Source organism: Lycorma delicatula, chromosome 1, assembly GCF_047948215.1.
Source record: "Lycorma delicatula isolate Av1 chromosome 1, ASM4794821v1, whole genome shotgun sequence".
NCBI classification, from domain to species: Eukaryota; Metazoa; Arthropoda; class Insecta; order Hemiptera; family Fulgoridae; genus Lycorma; species Lycorma delicatula.
The window spans coordinates 172,414,109-172,431,719 of record NC_134455.1 but is presented as its reverse complement, the minus strand read 5'-3'; the positions used below and the strand labels follow the sequence as shown (position 1 = coordinate 172,431,719).

At 29.2% G+C, this 17,611-nt stretch overlaps 1 protein-coding gene across 1 annotated transcript in view; it reads right to left on the bottom strand.

Moving 5' to 3' along the window:
• LOC142317708 (zwei Ig domain protein zig-8-like) overlaps window positions 1-17,611 on the bottom strand; it is a 191,955-nt gene that overhangs the window by 26,571 nt on the left and 147,773 nt on the right. The window lies entirely within an intron of this gene.

Here is a 17,611-nt window from a genome sequence, read left to right as displayed (position 1 = left end):
AAAGGTAAATGTAGGAATTAAAAAAAGAAGAAAATATGTATTTAAATGGAAAGATATTAGTGAGGAATATACGGATGTAAATATAAACTTAGAAGGTAAATAAAGAGCTGATAGATTATTAGTATTTTAAAAGGAATTTACAATCTCAAATTCTGAAAACCTTTTAAAGGAAGAAAAATAATTTAATGATAGATTTAATGTTAATCCTAAGATCAGGATTTTATAGACCTCCGAATGATTTGAAATCACTTACGTTTACAGCAAAGTGTTATACCATTAGAATTGAATACGTTCTATTGCATAGTATTATTGTGCAGTATTAAGCAGTATAATTCGATATTAAAAATATAAGAGAATAGAGGAATCAGATTGAAAGATAAAAGTGTTATATATATTTTATAATTCAAAAGAAAGAAAGTTCACTTAAATGTGCCCCTTCAGTTTGATATTTAAGGAATACAAACTACGTGATAGATTAATTGTGTACAACTAAAATGCAATGTGAAAAGATACTTCACTTTTTTAATACTTATTTTTTTTAAATTACCGTGAAGTAGGAAGGCTTTTGATTTTCAGGGTAATCTTTAAATGAAAGCCGATAAAATATTGATAAAATACCTTAACTAACATATTTGTTCTAAATTTTGAGGAGATAGCGAATAATTATTTTCTCTCAAGTGTACCTTGCTGTCTGTTCAGCTAGTGAACAATAAGCAACCTCACCACGGCCACAGATGACGATGATATTTATGAGTGTAAATAAGGTGTAGTCTTGTACAGAATCAGACCAACCATTCCTGAATCATGTAGTTAATTGAACGCCAACCACCGAATTAAATCAGTATCCACTGTCTAGCATTCAAATTCCTTTAAAAACAACTATCTATTGTTAGGATTTGAACCATCTTCGACTTCGAAAATGTAATTAATATCGCATTAATTAATCGAACATTAATTAATGCGATACATGTAAACCAGTTAATATGAAGGAATATAATTAAAATTTTAGGAATGTAGAGTAAAGGTACAGATAGAGAACAGTAATTTGTAACTTGTAGACGAATCAGGTAGAAGAGACTGGGATAAAATCACCACGAGAGGAAAGCTGCAACAATGAAAAAAAGATGCCTACTTTTCAATATCTTTTCAACTTGTATGGGCAAAAAAACTGAAGATATTAAAACTAGATTAAAAAGAAAGGAGAGTCTTGAAGAAGAAAGTAAATGTTTTTTCCTAAATTAGAGTTTAGGAGATTTTATAAAAAAGTAATTAATCTAGTGTTCAGTGGCATTGAATTCGACAGAAAAGCCGGAAAGGATAGAAAAAACGACTAATAACTTTCAAGAAATAGAGGGTTTTTGGTAAATATTTATATACTCTGTGAAATTTAAGACCGGTAAGTTTTAAATCGAATGATAAAAAAATATAATCTCTTTGAAGAAGAAGAAGATTCTTAGGAATAACTCAATAGATTAAAATATACAGGAACAGTAGTTCATTTTTGCCAGTATGAATAAGATGTTTGTCCATTTTTTCTGTCACTGCATATTTTCTAAGCCGTTCAATATTTAATTTTCCATACAGATTATTCTCCAGAACAGATATAATACAATAAATTTTATTTTACGAATGTGGTGAAATGAAAAAAAAAAAAAAAAGTTAAATGTAAAAGGAGAAGAAACTGATACCTGTAATGAGACTGGAAAGAAAGAAAATTTTGTCGACTATCAATCAGTGTCCTTTGATTTCTTTATTCACTCATTCCTCATTCTACCTAAATAAATTGCAAAGAATGTATATCTGCTGAGCTACATATATACCACCAATAAATTTGAAACTTAATAATTTGGTCCCTAAGATAGCTAAATCATTTTAAAGGGGTTATTTTACTCCCAAAACCCTATGCATATTATTTCATTACTGAAATTTATCTTAAAAAAATGAAGAAATATTAAAAAATCTGCAAAGAAAAGTAGATATTTTTGTCTACTTTTCAACATAATATTTTGAATTAACTTGTGAAGAGCGAAAAAATATTCTAAAAGTAGAGTATATTATTTATTAATTATGTAATTATTCAATTTTTCTATGACCCTTTCCTTATTTTGGTCTTTCTGGATAACTATCATCCATTTTTCAACAAACAATTATTTTAGTTAGGATTATTTACTTTTATAAAGAAAAAGATGCATTCTTTTTTTAACAACCTGTGTAAAAAGATTTGTAAGGAATATAAATAGCAATGTTTTCATAATGAATAAGTATTCTTAAAAACAAAATACTTTTTAAAAAACCTACTAATTTTACTGAACATACAGAGAAACTCCTATCTTATCCCCTTCCGAAAATACTTTTTCAACCGAAACTTCCGTTTCGGTTGAAAACGAAAGAAATCAATAAGAAAACGGAAACTTCCGTTTTCTTATTGATGGTAAAACGAACGTTACAGTTTTTATATTAATTTTAAAGATTAATGTTTTGGACAGAAATACAGGGAATTTGTTGAAAAAAAAACAGCCAATCGTTAGGACAATGGCACTAGAATTTGCCAAGAACATTGAGTAAAGGATAGTAAATCATCTTACCATTGCGTAGAGGTTATAACCCATAGGGAATAGCTTTTAGTATTTTTAATATTTTATGTTAGTTTTAAAAATATTCAAAAAGGATAATTTTTCATAACATTTTCCTTAGTTTTAGAAGAACAAAAAAATCTGTAAGGAAATGAAGTATAAGTCAGCAGAAACGCTGATCGGATAGTAATGTAAGAACAACGGAGATATTTTACCGATATATTGAAAAGAAGAAACTTATTTCAAACTGATCGGCAAACGAACTTGACGATTATTGCATACATTAGTGCTGAAATGACATATTTTATATTCAATAGAGTTATTACTAGTATGAATCTGGATGAATACTTTGTATAAAAACGAAATTTTCCAAATATAATTTTTTAGCTTTGTTTTAGGTTATTTTAATTCATTTCTCTAAAATTCTGAAAAAATACGTCACATCAGAACATTTTATTTGCTTCATACTTATTCTTATGATTTTTCCCAAAGCCTCAATTTTCAAATGAAAATTCAGCATTCCCAGTAAATTAGATTTTTTCCCACAAGAAGACTACTGAGTCCAATATTTCAGATATTTAACAAGTATGGTGGATGATATTATTAATGAAACGTTTAATAAACATCCAACTAGAGAGGAGAACCCAAAACCCATAAAGAAGACAGAAGATGTGATCAAACTAAAGAATTCTTCTTCACCGAGGAATAAGGTAAAGAAATGAGAAGCCAAAATAGTCAAAGTTCTGATTGAAAAAATCCCCATTTAGGCTATGGAGAAAGAAGAGATAATGATGTTAGAATAAGAGAGTTTTTGACAAGCAACAATGTAGCACCTGCAAGCTCGGTGGTTTCTAAAAGAAACCACCGAAGAAAAGAAACCAGTACTTTAGCCGTCCCAAACATTTATGATGCAACACTCAGCGCACCACATGGGTTAGTATCATCTGTCTTCGGCAGCGAGACATCCTCCGTGATGTTTTTTTGATGAATCGGAAAATTCCATCTCCGAGGCATCAGACACCCTGGAATAAGAGGTGGTGGGCATCAGGAGGATGGAGAAGAGAAATAAAAAAACGATGGCCTAAGGATAAATCTAGGCGATAGATCATGTGCATCTAATCAGTTTTATAAATTTTTTAACAAATTCAATGAGTATGAGGTTTCAATAACTGCAGCGCTGTAAAGCCGTTTTGATGGATTTAACATATTTTAGAAATGGGTAGTATGTTTTTAAGTGAATAGGCGCCTATACAACCTTGATATCATTTGTTTTAAGATTTTAGTTTCTTATGACAAGCTTATTTCTGGATGATTTATTTGAGAAGACTTGTCTTCTGACTAGTTCGGAGAGTTATTTTCTTAGGGAGGAATATATTTTTTGCTTCGGAAAAGGGCTAATGACTATAGCTGTCGATATCCATTACCCCGAAGAAAAACAATCGAATTTCAAAAATAATGTTCTAAAAATATTATTAAAAAGATTTTTCTTTCATCTTGCAATACATTTTAAACGTTTTGGAAGTTTTGGATTCTTTAAACTTGAAGGTGATCTTAGAAGTATTTTTCATGCTGAATTCAAATCTGATTTTAGCTTTTCGGTTTCATGTGAGGTTTTTATCCAAATTATGAAGTTTTAAAAACAATCGCATTTTCCAAAAAAAGGTAAAATTATTATTTTAATTCGATTTAAAGATTGTTTTGTAACCCTGAATAAAAATACAACGCACTGCATTAGAGTATACAATGGTATACCACTCACTTAAAAAGTGATAATATGTCAATTTAATTCCTCTTCTTCGCTGATTTCCCCGCTTAATGTTCTGTCTGACATGGGTTTAACCTTATCTTCCTTAATTGTCTTCCTTCACCAGTGCCGTCTCTTTTTATTAATCAGCCATCATCTTTGCATATCGCCTTCCCTGGTATCTCTTTTCACTGTCCTTGATGTCCTGGTGGAAATGTTCACCTTGTTTTTCGCTGACATCGCCGAGGTTCGCAGGGAAAATGTCAATATGTGAATTTAGGAAATGAAGCTTCACATTCATGTTACTTCCTAATTTCATGAAACGCTGGAACATTATTTTAACCATCCTTTTGTTCTGGATGTTTGTTGTTGCCCAAAGAGTTGGCCACAACTTCTTTAAACAAAACCCAAGCACATTTTTCTTCTGGATTCATTGTACTTTAAATAAATGTTTAATACTTTAAATTAATTGTCTTTCATTAAATGTGTGATCTGCGGCCCCACACAGATCCATTCTTTAAATTTCTCATAAGATACTTTCGGAAAATTGGTTGCCACATACTGGAAGCAGTCACCATATTTTCGAAGGGCTTTAGTGAACTTTTTCATTAATCCGAGCCTAATGTGCAGAGAAGATATAAGTAACCTGCTTGGATGAACGAGTGGTACATTTGTTATGTTCTGTGAACCGAGTTGGAGGGTTTTTCTTTTGAGCCAGTCTGTTATCTTCCAATGCTTTTCTCTGGCTCGGCTGTCCCATTCACAAATGAAAAAAGGCATTTTTGAGTAGCCGGATTGTCGACCAAGCGATATATCAACTACTTTTAAATCTCTACAAATTGTCCAAGAATGTTTTTCATAGTTCACGTATTTCAGCAAAGCTTTGAGATTTTCGTAGGGCTCCTTGAGATGTATTGAATGTGCAATGGGTATTCAACCAAAAACATTTTCATTACACCTTTGAGGCTACGTTTTGACGAGTGTATAAATAACCTCCACTGACTTGGATTATAAGTGACGTTAAAGAAATTCTATATACCCTTCACATCTCAAAAGAAAACCAGAGTCTTCTTCTTTAAAAAATTTTATTAATTCCTTCTCTGTGGTCCTATACCAAGAGAATGAAACTCCGGGTAGTTGAAGATTTTTTTGCTTTCAATCTTGACCCAAGCAATTGGGCGGGATCTTTTGTCAGATTTAAGTTACGAGTTAAAACATTAAGTTCATTTTGACTGAATAATTTTGATAATGAATTTTTTCAGGCGTGCAATCATCAGCATTATCGCATTCATTTTCTGAGCTGCTTTCCTGTGACACATCTTGAAGAACGGAAGGTGGAACTGGGATAGGAAGAAATTCACTATGTGTAACTGGTCGTAATGCCGAAGGAATGATCGGATATTGTATATTCTTCTTACCTTTTTTATTATGACCTTCAACGTTAACTATACAAAAATAACACTCGGTAACATATTTTGTGGCTCCCTCTAAACCATTGGGATCGCAAAAGGCACTGATTTTTTCGCACCATTTTTCCACATTCTCAGTCCCTCAACATATGTACGGCATACCTTGTGCCGTGTCCAGCTTTTATTTTCATCACCAAGCCTTATGCCGAAGTAAGCATAATAGACATTTCTTACGAAAATATTGATGTCCTGTCTTTGCTTAGCAATTACCGTAAATATCACAAATATAAAGAACACGTTTGGGTTATTAAAACACTTGCGAGAACTCACTTCTAAAGAAACTACATATGACAGCGCAAATACAACTTCACAGCACTATAGCATGTCAACAATGAACTACGTTTCCCGCCTAACAGCCAGCTGGGTGTAACAAGTGTAATCCCTCTTATGAAAATAAAATCTCCCTCCCACACAATAAGTTCCTTTGTGGAATCTACTTTTAAATAAAAATTAGTTCATTTGATTTGTAGAAAAAATATACGTGATAGAAAAACCAATTACAGATCTGAAATCAGCACAGAAATACTTTAGGAACATGTTAAATTACAGAAACATAGAAAATAGTGTTGCATAATGTTATTATTAGCAATAAAATTTTGTCCTGAAAAAGTACACTCTTTTCAGTAATAAAACGCCAAAAAAATTATTTTGAACGCAATATATATTTCATCACGGCATTCTGCAGGTTTAGTAAAAGTCTATTCGGTATTCTAGCGGGATATAAGTTGAAAAAATATAAAACTAATTGGTTTGTTTATCTAATATTTGAATTGAGTGGTAATTTGATGTAATACGTTGAAGGGCTATTCTGAAAATTCTAAAACCTCTATAGTTATAATTCTCAATATGTGAAAGTAAAATTGCCTTTCAAATTATTATTTTATTGTAATCAATACTGTACAAAACCATATTCCATGAATACTACAATTTAGTTGAATTAATGAAAAATTATTATTGATGACAGGATTAACTAAATAAAACACTACATAAAAAAGTATATTTGTTTTAATTTCTCTTAATGTTTTATTTTATTTCATTTTTCTTGTTTTCTATAATCATATTGTATGTAATTCATGTATATGAATAAAAAACAAATGATATATTTAAAATATTTCATTATTCTTAATAATAAAATGAAACTTCCCTTAAATAACAGAAAAACAAATATAATGCATCGCTTCACTTGTAAAAAGAACTCATTAATTTTTAATCTTACATATCTCTTAAATCTTTCTTACGCCTAGTCCATTTATTTCCTTTTCTAATGTTCAGGTCTTCCGGATATGTTTTTAGCATGTGAAGTGTAACATCAGAGTCGCTTTTCATCAATAATTATGTTTACCGTACACCCAGTCACTACGGTGAAATTATCACTCTACTAGATTATTTCTGTAAATCTGAATACGATCTGTATGATGCTATTTTAGTACTTAAGAAAATAACCTACAACAATATATATTTGGCTGATGAAGAAGAAGGGCATTTATAGCATTTTCTTAAATTTTTTAGTAGCTTAGAATTTAATTTTTTATTTTTTGAATATCTATGCCGTTTTCAGATGTGACTTGCAACTCGTTTTAGGTCCTTAAAAACAAATTAGTAAGTTACACCTATTTATAGAAAAACCTATTACCACCTTCTTTATTAAATTCAGTATCAATTTCTAATTATTATATATTAAGAAATAGCTAACATTAGAAAAAGTAACATTTTGGAAGCAATTTTTATGGAACTTAATTGACTGCAATTCTGTGGAATTTTAAAAATATAATTTATGTCAAATTTAACTTTTGAATTGTATGTGGGTCCCAATTTCAGCCACCGTTAAGTAGATGTATAAAATTGTATAAAGTATAAGATATTTTTCGTGAAAACCGATCCATATATTTTGTATATACATTTCAATGGTTACAGATAACTCCATTCATACAATATTCCTAGACATGTAAATCTACTTCGGCTAAAGTATAAAAAGTCAGTGACAAAATAAGTGTTTTCAGTAAAAATTATCATTATATTATATGAAATGTCAATGAAAAAAGGCTACATAAATGTGATTATATATATATGTTTAAAAAACGTTTTTGTTAAAAAACAATTATGCTGTGCACAAAATTATCACCCACTTCACGCTCTTTAATTATCCACTATTAAAGAACAATGTTTTTCAGCAATGTATTTCGTTCCAGCCCGAATCCCTCACTTTCTCAAGTCCAGCAAGTGAAGGCATTTAAGTCGCCGGATATCCTTTCTATTGTCTAGGATATTCAGCGCTAGATAATTCACATGATTGCCTAGCCGTTGTTTACATTGCGAACCGAATAATTTGATTTTCTCGCAAATATAAGGCAATTCCAGATAGTTAAGAATCACTTCTTTCCGTGCAAACCTGCCTCCTACTCCGTAATTCTCGAAAATAATATTGAATAAATAAAGGATAACTTTTGTGAAAGTAATGGAAAAAATTACTTCTCATTTTGGTTCCAGAATATATTATTGGCGCCAAAGCTGCTTTAATTGTAATAGCCCTTAAAGTAATATAAAAAAACCCAAAACATCTATTTTTAATAGTTGGAGACAAAAAAAAACTACTCGTAGTATATTTTTTAGAGATGGGAATAGATTTTAAGAAAGATTTTTATAAAAATACTAATATTTTTATATTCATATTTTATTAAGCTTAAAAAATTTTCCGAAATAAATTTCTTTCTAAATATTACTTACCGATCAATAAAGACTAAAATAAGAAAAACAAGACTTTCAAAAGACTTTCCTGCACTTTAGATCCGGAATCTATAATTTTAAAAAATTTTAGGCATTTCTTGACAGATCTCTATATGAAGTATAAACTTTCATGAAAATATTTGAACAATATTTCAATGGAAGTGCTATAGAGAAAAAAAAACAAGAAACATATATTTCAATTTTAAGAGGTGGTTTCCTCATTTAATTATATTTGTATTTTTCTTTGCGCAATAAAAATGATATAAAATAAAACATTAATAGTCAATTTTTTTGCACACAACTGCGCAAAAAAAATATTTTATTTTTATTCCTAAAAACCTAACTAAAACACATGAATAACACATCACCTTAATAACTTATTTGAATTTTTAATCTTTTGTTTTGACATCTTTAAATTTAAAAATACTAAAATAAGTTGTTAATTTATTTGGAAGCACATATTTGTCGTTCGTAAGAGTAATAAAAATTCTGTCATCATACAACAAAATATTAAATTATTATTTTTATTTTAATTGTACTTTAATCTTATAGTTCATATAATTTTTCATTAATTTCCATTTCATATCTGATTGTGCTTATTTTATCAGTATCCAACATTAAGCAAACAAGTTAAATATAATTACTGAGAGAGAATGGTATGAGGTCGGTATTTTTGTGGCTTTTTTAACGATGAAAATAAAATGAAAATGGCTTGTGCTTCTAACTTGGTCGTTTTTTCTGGCGAAACCACGCTGAATTTGTCTGTCATTATTTAGTTTGTTTGCAGGTCAATCTGTCTGACTTCGTCATCACGTTTGTTTGTTCATTTGTCTGTTAATTCAAAATACAGTAACAGAAAGATAAAAAAAGGACTTTACACATTTTATCGATATCTTTACTGTACGTTTAAAATATAAATGTTAAATAATAAAAGATAACGTTTTCTTATTATATTGCATGAATTAAATTATCGATGAAGCCGTTAATTGAAAAAAAAAAAAAAAAAAAAAAAAAAAAAAAAAAAAAAAACAAAGTAAACCTATTGTATTAAATTTTCATTAAGTTTATTTTTAAAAAATCGCAAAAAAACAACCTTACGAACAGAATACATACATTCCGTTGTTAGGTGTATTTGTTCGTAACACCTGAGAAGGTACGGTGTACTAAAGTAACTGTTGTAAATTTTTTTAAAAATTTTGTGAGAATCTAATAACATATTTGTTTTTGTTAAATATGACAAATTAAATTAATTTATTGTACTACCCTGCTAAAAATAACATTTTAGAAGTCTAGTTATGCAATAAAATTTTATTATTTTAAAAGTGGAGTAAACTGTACATTCTGTTTTACTCTTCTATGCTAATAAGTTTTTTAGTCGGGAGTATCTTAGCGATAAACTTTAGTGATATACTTTATAGGATATTTATCATCTGAAATAACGTAAACATAATTTTTTTTATTATAGTTATTTTAGTATCTGTTCTTACTTTTTAAGACAAATTTACAAGTTAAAGTAATATATATTTTATTATGAGGCGTATTGATAAAGGAATATCGATTTCCTTTTTTCAAGTTTTTATTAAACTGATAAGATTATATTGCAGTTAAATGTTTTACTTTTGGGTTTTGTGGGTAAGTATGTTTCTGTATTTATCAGACTTTGTAATACATTTTTTCGATATCTAGAATACTATTTACTTGCAATTTCACAGCTAAGAGGTATAGTACTTATTAATTTGGATAGTTTTCTAAAGTTCATTATCAGTTACATTTCATCTTTACGGAGTCAAATTTTTAATTCTTGTAAATTTAAACAAGCAGAACCATTTTAATTTGCGAAAAAAGTAATCAAAGTTTTAAACAAAGATTTAAAAAAAAAAAAAAAGAAATTTTATATTACATGAATACATTACAGATGTTACAATAATATTAATAAAGAGTAGCTAATTATTTAACATTACTTAACTGTTATTTGCTAATAAAAGTTACTGTAAACAGTAAATCAGTTCATTATTAAAACTAACTTAATGTCAAATTTATTGAAATCTCTCACCGGTAAACAATTTAATGAAAATGATACCTGTTAATTTATGAAGAAAAAAGGTGAAAAGTTCTTAAAAGGTGAAGAAGTAATAAGAACACTGCATGAAACTACTTGAGTTTGCGTGCGTTCTTCCGTTTACTACATACTGCAGAATAAGTATAATAATTCTCTTCTTTAAGAATTTCCTAGAACTTCTAAGTATTAAATTAATTTTTCCCAAACAGTTTTCCTCCAGGCTAGTTGAGCAATTGAAATACTATCGGTGGGTAATTAAAATGTGTAAAGCGTATATTTGTGGCTGTACAAACATTTTAACAAATATTTAGATAGATTTACTTCTGCCCCAGTTTGTTTCGACGCCTCTTCAATATTCATCAAAATAATGCCTGCCCACATAACTACGTTACCACCCACAATTTTGAAGAAACAGCTGTTTTGAAAACTAACTCTCTAGTAAATATAGGCATTACTCATGAAAAAATTTTCCGAAACATTAACAAAGATTCGCTGTAAGTTTGGGGCTTCGTAAAAATGCTATGAAGGTGTTGTTATTGAAATAATCTGTCCATTACCATAAAATAAATAATGATCATAAATTAAGGGAGTCCAGCACATTCATATATGATAAGATATCTTATTTACTGGCTGTATCCTTAATAAATGAATGTAACTCGTTTACAACTCTTAACAAGCTTGTTTTCCATAAATTTCAAGCAAGTCCGTCAACGGGCACATAAATCAACATATTTTTATTAATACTACCGCTGTACATCTATTAATACTAAAGAAAATATTGGTTAGGTATCGTAAACATGACATTTTATTAATTTACTCGAATTATAGTGTAAATTTGTTGGTTAATATAGAAAGTTATATCTTCTTCAATAATTTAGTTCAAGAGTAAAATATATTCAAAATTAAATTACGTACTGCTAATTTATTTAATCATCTTCCCTTTACGCTTGTAAAAGTACTTTCTAATACTAAAGTCGTGTGTTTTATACACAATTTTATAATGGCCGTAAAATAAATACTTAGAGTTAATGCACATTGGGTTTTAGATAGCAGGATAACGTTTTACCTTTAATAGCCAAAATTAAATATTAATGTTCACCCTACTATATTAATATTTGTAAATCCATCTAGTAAATAAATATGCAGTAAATATTCAGCATAATTTTTTTTAATAAATTCACAATTAGTTTTCTGTAAAGACTAATAATAAAAATGTTTTTTTTAACAGTAAACAATTTTTGATTATTAAAAGAAAATTTCTCACTTTAGTAAAATAAATTAAAATTAAAAAAAGATCCACATATTTTCAAAATCTCTTTGAAATATAAACAATTAATCACAAAGTAAATCGGACAGCCTGGAAAAGATCAGTTCTTTCAAATGTTTAATGTTATATTAATTCGTGACCTACTAATTAAAAGAATAAAGTTAAATTCTTTATTCTTATCAATCCTTTACAGTAAATTTAAAGTATGGTTGTTATTATTATTATTATTTAATGTTAAAAAATTATAGTTGTACATTGAATAATGAACTACCTATGTTAATTGTCACTTTTAAAGTAAGAACGCCATTAATAATTGAGGAGTGTTTATGATAATCAGGAAATTTCCATGATAACTAATTCATCCATTGAATGCTCTACTATTTCATCGGAACCATTTAACAATTTATTCATATCTTGAAGTGATAACTTACATAATTTTGAGTTCTAAAATTCGTTAAAATGGGATATGTTATCAACTACAACTCAAAAACAAATGGTGATAGAAAAATTAAAACGATAATATTGAACGTTACAATTTAAGTGATAGATCTAGATCTCAATTTATTGTTTACAACACTGAATAGTAGTTCCAGTGGTAGGAGGAAGTAGGAAAGGATATTTTGAGATCATATTATGAATATAATTATGTTAAAAACATTTAGAGAAATTAAAAAGTGCAGATTCGAATGAGATAAGCTGATAAAACTAAATTTTATTTATGATTTTACTGCAATAAAAAAAGAAAATCATAAATTAATGGACTTATATTTTACTAATGAGTCATTAAAACGTTTTTTTAGTTTGAGAGTTCAATTGCTTCTATTGCTTCGGGGAGTGAGAAGAAAGTGACTGTCGATCAGATGTTCAGAGGTTGGAACGGCAAGTGGAATGCGGCAGAGACTGGACGTTGGACGCACCGGCTCACAGTGACGTCAGGAGCTGGGTAGAGCGGAAGCACGGTGATACCGATTACGAGCTCACCCAGTTTCTATCAGGGCACTACTGTTTTCAAGATTGCTTGTACCGTATGAGTAGGAGTACCACGAGATGCTGCTATGATTGTGGGGAGCAGGATACGGCAGAACACGTAATGTTTTCATGCACGAGGTGCAGAGACTTGAGAGCCGCCATGATGGGCCACGGCGCAGTAAATGTGGATAATATTATAAGTGTGATGTTGGATGATAGAGATGCTTGGACGAGAGTAACCACTGCGGTGTCAGCCGTAATTAGAAACAAGGCAGTGGAGGAGTTGGGCAGGCAGGCTGGAAAACGGCAGTTGAGCTGAGGCGGAGAAACCGATGCCGGACGGTTATGGGCGGCCAGCCTTAAGGGATGGGTGGCGGCAGCTCCTCGGAGTCGTCGTTCGCCGATGATCCCCTTGGGACGTCGCTTTGGCTATTCTAATCTGGTGACAAGATGGCCCGGGTGATGGCGCAGGGGCTGTGTACATACCATGTGGATTAGGTCTGTCCCCTGCGTAACTAGAGGGAGAGGCTTTTAGCAGGTGAGAGCCCCGCACTTGCCGTCAGAGCGGGCCTGGCGGCGGCTGGCTCAGGATTTTCCTCCTCCTACGGAAAAAATAAAATTGGTTCCCGAAAATAATTATTAAAAGAGAAATGCTTTGCTGAAGACTATTTTAGATACCAAGCTGACTAAAAAAAAATCACCTACATAACCATTGTTATTCTTAAAAAAACACTTGAAAAGAATATTTAATATTACAAGTAATTAATGTTAAAATATTGAGAATTATTCACAATATGCACCATATTACGCAGCTTTTGAGTGTAGAGAAGAGTGCAGAACTGAAGGAACTCAGATAAAAATATAGCTTATTGCTATTACTACCGAATAATAAATTGTTTTATTATATAATCAAATCATAAATTTGATACTCTAAAAAGAATAATAAATAAATAACTTAAAAGTTTTGTTTAACACCGAAGAGAATAAGTGAAAATATTGCTTTTGTGGCTAAAACTAGGTTGAAATTGTATGGATTGAGGATTATGAGAGAGATTAATTTTGAATGTAAATAAATGTAAATCAAAAACAAATTCCTTAGAAAGGAAAATTTAATATAAACAAATTTCAGTATACAAAAAAAAGAGATGAACATTCATTCAGAAAAGAATCTTTTACTGTAAAGTATTGAAGTAGAAGTGTAAATCCTGTACGCAATATTTTAAATGTAACATTCAGAATTTGAAATTCATACAAATTTCTGAATAATGTAGGGTTCTATGGCTACAAAGAAGTCCGATAATAAGAAGCACTATGATGAAGAAAATAAAATTTTATGATGTATATATAGAATAATTTTGAAGATTAGTTAATTCAGTAGCGAACGGGATAAATAATTTTTATAATAACCAGAGAAAACCAAAATAAGTCTTAAGAAACTGATCGGTCAATAATCATTCCTGTGAAACTATGTCCGTATTGTATGTTAAGGCATCCAGGGTCAGTTAATTTGGTTTCAGATGAAAATATGTGGTATAACTGTGAAAGAAGACAACATTACAATAGATAGTGTTACAATACATTACAATTTTATATAGTGTGTGGTGTGTGTGTGTGTGTGTGTGTGTGTGAGTAGAGAGAAAGACAGAGAGATTTTAAACCAAAAGACAAAATTTAATTTCATATTTTTAAGACAAACTTTCATTTTTTTAAATGTTAAAGGTAGTAGAGAATTTGGAATTTAACTATTACAATAAAATTAAATTAGTAGTAAATAATAAAAAGGAATGGGTAAGTAATTAAAATTTGGATTATATATTATTATAATAAGAAAAGAGCATAAAAACTAGTGTTAAAATTTTTCGTAAAAAAATATTATTAATATGAAAAAAATTGATATGCCAGTAACTTTGGTTTTATTTTTTTAAAATTCCAACTCGCATACTGTGATAGATTAGTAACGTAACGATATTTTGCTGACAATTTTAATGCTAAGGTTATTTAGCTCTGAATATAAGTACAAAACAAAAATTGTACAAACTTTAGTTATATTACGGTCATTGTTCATTTTTATAATTATTCATTTTTTCCTGTGTAATATCACTATTTCTCTATTTAGTTAGAAAATTACATAAATGACGTTTTAGTGTAGATTTACCGATTTACTCAGGACTCCAGTCGGTGTAAGTAAACGTCTGTTTATCCAAATTAATAATTGAGTTTACTTATAGAAAAGAAACTTAGTTGCGGCAATTGGTAAATGGAAACCACGTTAGCACATTACAAAAGGATCTTATACCTAAACAAATTTTGATATAAAAACATCAATATGAACATGATACCCATCCTCACAATTAACTGCCTACCGCTGATTTTAACCAATCATGGAAGTATCAGAACCGGATTCACGAACAAAACACATTTCGTAAACTAATGCTATCTGTCCTACAAACTACAATTGCTTGAAGACTGACCACTGCTTACATAATGATATTAAAAGAAAACATGTTATTCAGCTCAACACAACGTGACTTCCGTCGGTTATTGAAGCTAACTGTACGCGATCGGCAACGCCATGTCGATACTAACGCATCTTTTTTGGGAGTTGAACTGCTTGAGGATTGACAGGGAATTAACATGCCAACCGCAATCACTTAGATCCAGTCGGTTCATCGCATTAAACTTGACAGATCAGTTCTAAAATTTAATTTAAATAAAACCTAACCTGACAATAATAAAAATAATGATGTTTTCTATAATCATAAAATGTAATTATTATTCTTAGGAGTTTTAAAGAACAGATATTAGGTAGAGTTCTCTTATGAAAATATTTGAATAAATTAACATTTATTTACTACATTCAAACCAATCTAAAAAAAAAAAAAAAAAAAAAATGAAACTGTTACCATTAAAGTCATAAATAATTTTAACTATATGAATATTTATTTTATTCTTTTTCGTTCGAATGAACGTAAAATATTAATGTAATTTATTAATAAAGAGCAAAGGTACTAATCATAGAGTATTTATTATAATATAAAAAATTACTATTTTAAAATTTGACTAATAATGTGAATACAATGAAAATAAAGTTGTAAATTATAAAATTAATCAAAAGGAAAAACCTTAAGAATTTACGATTTATTTATTATTAAAGAAAAAGAAAAAATGTAAATTGGCTGTAAAGAAAAATTTTATCAGTTCATAAAGTTATTTTATTAGATTGAAAAATAATAATACGATCGATAAATAGTATGAAAATGTTAGTTTTTTTATTATTAGTGTAATAATACTAGAGTAGATTACTAGTTTATAAGAAAAAAAATTAAATTTGTAATAAGAACGGTCACAGTGTTCCAGGTAAGCTGTATTCTGACAGTCTAATTAAACTTCCTCCCTTGACGTTTGTGTAACATTAATAAGAGCAAAAGCATTTAAAAAGCTGATATGATATATATAATCTACAGATTAATTTAAAGCACTATTCACCCAAAAAGACGTCCGATATAAATTGAGTATTAACACAAGAAAATACAGTAAATCGTGAACAATAGGGAAAATCTCCTGGTACGGCACTGCTGCAATATATTGAGTAAACTGGCAGAGTTGTTATTATGCGAAACAAGAGGGACATAGGGATTTAAAATAGTAAAATTATGTTATATTTCATGCCCAAGAGCGTTAAGTTTGTATGTACTGAAAATAAAAGTTTAATACATATTAATTTGACATTGTAGACTTAGACACTTGAACGATCATAATTTAGTGTAATCCAGGAATAAATTAATGGAAATTTTTACTGCTCTATAAACCTTTTTACATAACCCTTGATAAAATAATTTTTCTTGATCTATTTCTAACATCTAACGGGTAACAGCAAAAATTTTTTTACTCATAAATGCATATGTATTGATAGCTGATTTTTCGTAGAATTTATTAATTGTTAAACTGACACTCAGTTGGTGACTTTGAATCTTAGTAAAGATTATAAAACTTATAAAAAAATTCTGTTTGTTAATATAGTAGTGTTCTATTATTACAAAAAAAAGAAACAAATAAACTAATATACTGAATATTATATTCTAGTGGTAATTTTCCTTATATTAAAAAAAGCTATTAAAAATACCACGAATGTAATCGGAAAACAGAAAAAAGGTAGAGATATTTAAGAAAACTACTATTTATGAAATAGAGGGTTTGTTTTTAACTAGTTGATTACAAATTAATTATTTGATTAACCAAAATTATTTTGAATAAGTTTTATCCCGTACAGTGTACTTACATAAAAAGTTTACTACACTTAAAAAAGTTACAAAGTTAACATAAAAAAGGGAAAAGATAAATAATGAAATTTTAATAAATCAATATTTTTGTCAAATAAAAGTATATGAACTGCTCATTACTTTCCTCATGGCTAGTAATTTTAACCTAGATCTCATAAAAAAGTCTAGTTATTTTAATTTTATAGTATTTTATATAATTCTAAATATTTCAAATTGTAAAGGATAGCGGAGGGGTTTTCCACTATACCGGAGGTTGGGCTTCCTTTGTTTTCTTTGTCTCTTTTGTTTTTACTGTTCCTTTTTCTTTATTTTTGGTTAATTCTTTACTAGTTATGTTTTAATTTTATGTTTTTTGTGTTTTAGTTTTAGTTCAAGTTGTATGTCGGATTCATTTTTACATCATCGGCTAGGTGTAGATTCTTTCAGTTCCTTCACTCAACGATTGGGGTTTCAGTCTTTTTTAATACTAACTAAAATCTATTTTGCTTCTACGTGTCCAACTTCTTTTGAAGTACACAGTTGGAAA